The following is a 4,223-nucleotide window of genomic DNA, read 5'->3' on the forward strand; positions in this document are numbered from 1 at the left end:
CAATTAAGCTGAAAGAACTGAAGAAACCATTGACACATTGTAGTGAAGTTAAATCGCTTAATGTGGCTCTTCCACCCATTTCCTTGTAACTCCCACCAAATGATCAGGTGGGACTATGCAAAGAGCGTATGTGAAATATCAATAGAGGGGATTGGTCAGTTTTGATTGCAATTATCCGGTCTACAAGAGAGCTATTCCAGAAGTGTGACTAGAGAGAATTCCCAGGATCATCAAGGAAGAGGAACCGTCAGTAGAGCACATCAGAAATCCCCACCTGAAGTGGTAGAGACAGCAGATGCCGTGCTAATTCATGATCAGAAGCCAAGGCAAGGAGACCATAAAACACAACAGATTTGTAGGATCCAGACTATGAGACTATAATGCAGAGCAGAAGACATGCTTCCTGGCCCAGGGAAGTAGAGGCCAAATTGCCAGTAGGTTGAGGATTAGAAAAAGACTTGGCAGCTGGCTGAAGAGATGTTCCTGTGGACAGACACAAGCACACACATACAATCACCTAAATGTTTTCTGCTCCTAGTTTATGGTAATTTTCCTAATAAGCCCCCATAACGTTGAGTACTATGTGACTTCCATGTAGTCGTTACAACAAACTATGGAAACCAGCAGAGAAGTACACTCATGGAAGGAACATGTGATATGTAGGATTATTGTGCCAACCTGGCTAATAAACACATGTGGGGTTAATAAGGTTGCAGTTTAATTGAAGGGCAAAGAGATAAATGTCTTGGCGAGCCTCACCTTTCTGACTCTTACTTTCTGATGATCAGACCACTGTGTGGCTACCTTAGCTAGTTCTCTGCCTCAACTTGCGAGCTACAATACCCATGGGACATCCAACCCATGGACTGTGAGGTTCCTTCAAGACCTGCTTTGCCACACAGCTGGTGTACACATCACTTGAGATGGGGACTGTCGAACCCGGTCATCTGGCTGATTGTTGGTGAACTTCCCTGCTGTTTGCTGCCTGTAGCCAGACTGCCTGTATTGCTCTACAGAAGACTCAGCTGTCTGCTTCCTTGACTTGCTCCCAGCAGCCCTCATGAATTGAAGGACTGACAGTGTATTAACTGTCTCATGGAAGTGAGTTGAACTGAGCCATTTGTACTGCTCTTTGGACTAATTTGCTGTTTATTTCTTATGTTGTATCTATCTATCTATGTATCTATGAGTGTATATAATTATAGGTGTCCTGGCTTTGTTTCTCTAGAGAACCCTGTCTAACACTGAACAGTTGGTGTCAGAAGAGAGTGAAGAAGGATGGAAGTTGAAGTCATGTCTGATATATTCCTTATGATATATTCCACCAGACCTTGGGCTGGTGTGCTGCTAAGCTAGACATTCCTAGGTGAAGGTACAGGCGAACCCAATGTATTAATCAGATGCAGCATGATGACACCTCATTGGGGGGTGCATCCTTTGATACTAGAGAGACCCTGAACAGAACAGAGCTCTCTCTTTCTCCTTCTCTTTCTGCTGGTTCTGTGAGATAGTTAATTTTATTGTGCCGATGTGGTCAATAAATGTGAGGTTAATTGAAGGGCAGAGAGATAACTGGTTCTGTAAGCCTTGCCTTTCTAGTTCTCGATCTCTTGCTTTCTGATGGTTGGATCATCAGGGTGCAGCTGTCTTAGCCAGTTCCCTACTACAGCTGGCAAGGCTTACTTCCTGCAAGATATCTCTGAGGAGAAGCTACATTGACCTACCCCAATGCAGCCTTGGGTGCTGGAGCAGCCGTGTGGAGACCCCTGCCAGCACTGAGATGCTTACACGTTCACTGATTCAGCTTTCCTCCTGCAGTTGGTGTTATTGCGTGTGTTTTGTGAGATGGAGGAGTACTTTGAGGGTTGGTGTCGGACATATGGGTTAATGTTGAACTTGTGGCCTTGGGATGTTTTATTTATGTGCACTTATCCTTTATATAAAACTCTCCCTTATACATATGAGTTTCTGTGGATTTGTTCTTCTAAAGCACCCAGACTAACACAGTCTGGATCCTGTATCTGGCTCAGCAATCTCCGACTAATCTCAGGAGCACTCAGTGGACTGCCAACCTTGAATTCATTAGGCCAACATGATGTTCACTCACTTCTAAATCCACCAGCGTGTGTCCCTCCTGCTTCATCATCCTGCTTCCATCTCAGCTCCAGCTTGCATATGATCTACAGCCATTGCTTGTCACAGATCTCTTTCTATCTACACACACAGACAAGTGTCACTGATTTCGCTTTTCTAGAGAAGCCACCCTAACACATTGTACCGACTTGTTCTAGAGAAACAAAATCTTAAAGATGAGTTTTCCAAATTGCTTCTTTTAGGCCTAAAGGCAATGAGAACTCAGCCTCTGACTCTGTAAGTCTGTCACGATTAGTAAAGAGAACACTGTTATTCACAGTATAAAGTGGCAAATTTAACACCGCAATAGCACCACCAATTTTGGTGTGTTGGTGACAAGTGAGGCTCTGGTGACTATGTTTTTGATATCTTTCACAATTATGTAAGGGTGAGAAGTATAAGGAAGCTGGTTGGCTGGTACTACGTAAAATAGACAAACAGGTAAAGCAAAGAGACGGACTCGGGGTTTCCGAAGGCCAGATCAAATGCCCAAGAAATGATCTCAAAGCTTCTACTTGTGCCATGAAAGAAAGCCTTATCTCTGGGTAACAGAATTGATATCACTGAAAACCAGCCCAGAGTCTTATCATAGGAGTATCTGAATTGCAGTACCCACTTAATTCTTAACCTAGAAAGGGGTCTGCCATTAAAGTGGGAGCACTGATTGGAAAGAAATAGAACATTAAAACATGGCTGGGCAAATATGGGCTGGTAATCCAGAAAGTGGAGCTAGTGAGCCTGAGATTGTTTTGAGCCACTACAATCATGAGAATAACCCTCTGATCTAAGGAGATTAATCCACTCTCAGTAAACCCTGATCCATGTCCCCACCCACCCTTTAGGAGATCAGCCCCACTATGCACACTACGATGGCGCATGAGGTCATACCGGAATCGTTGTCAGAGGCAGGTCCCTTCCAGACATTGCTAGTGGTTCCCAGGAAACACCCTCCCACCCATGAGTACCTCTAGACCTATAGCTAGACTTAGGTCACAATAAGCCCTAAAGGTGATATCCTGATAGGGACCCAAGAATAAATGATCTATACTCCTAAAGAGTTGCTAGAATGTTCTAATATGGACAAGGAGAAATTTGGAGACCACACATGGGAATGGTTCTTAAGGGTGTAAGATAATGATGCAAGGAGCACCGGCTCAGATCACCTTGAATGTATCGTTAGGACTTCAATAAACAAAAATTCTTCATTCACTATTTCAGCTCCAAAGGTTAGGACAGGATCCAATAGTTTATTTGGTTGGCTCACTGAAGCATGAGATCAAGATGCAAGATGACTACACTGAGTCAAGTTGAGGTACGAGAGCTACCTCAGCGTACCATAGAAGAAGATATCCAAAGTCCAGGGCAAACTGACCTGCTAGAGTGGATTTATCAGGATAAGCCCAAAGACTCAAAATGGGAGTGCCTGTAGGACACATCTTTTACCAAAACAATAAGACACAAATTTGAGAAAGGCACCATACAGCTCTAAAAACTCCTGCAATTGCTTTTTTTATATCAGTTAGGTTTGACAGTGGTAACGACCCTAATGGAATTAAAGCCCCTGCCTGTAAGGGATTGACTGAGCCCTATGGGGTTGGCCCCAAGCTGCAACACTGTTCTAAAGGTGGTCTCACTGCTTGAGTAAACTTAAATTGCTACCTCTCCTGGTACCTGGTATGCAGCTGTTGTCCTGGCCAATGCATTTTTAGCAATGCCCATTTTGAAGGATTACCAGAAGCAGTTGGCCTTCAGCTGGCAAAGGCAAACATACACTTTTACAACTCTCCCTCAGAGGTGTGCCATCTCTCTAGGATGATAACATAATTTAATCCACAGGAACGTGATTGCCTTTCCTTCTAAAAAATGTCACGCTGGCCCATTATATTGACCACATTGTGTTGATTGGACATCATGTGGAAGAAGTATCAATGACTTTAGACTTACTGGTATAAGATTTGTGTGCTATCAGGTGGGAAATTAACTCAACAGGATTTCTGGTGCCTTCCACTTTAGCAAAATTGATAAGGGTCCAGTAATATGGGGCATGTTGAGATATGAATTTGGGTTTCTGGAAGGGCATGTCTGAAAGG

Source organism: Tenrec ecaudatus, chromosome 2 (genome assembly GCF_050624435.1).
Source record: "Tenrec ecaudatus isolate mTenEca1 chromosome 2, mTenEca1.hap1, whole genome shotgun sequence".
Taxonomy (NCBI): domain Eukaryota; kingdom Metazoa; phylum Chordata; class Mammalia; order Afrosoricida; family Tenrecidae; genus Tenrec; species Tenrec ecaudatus.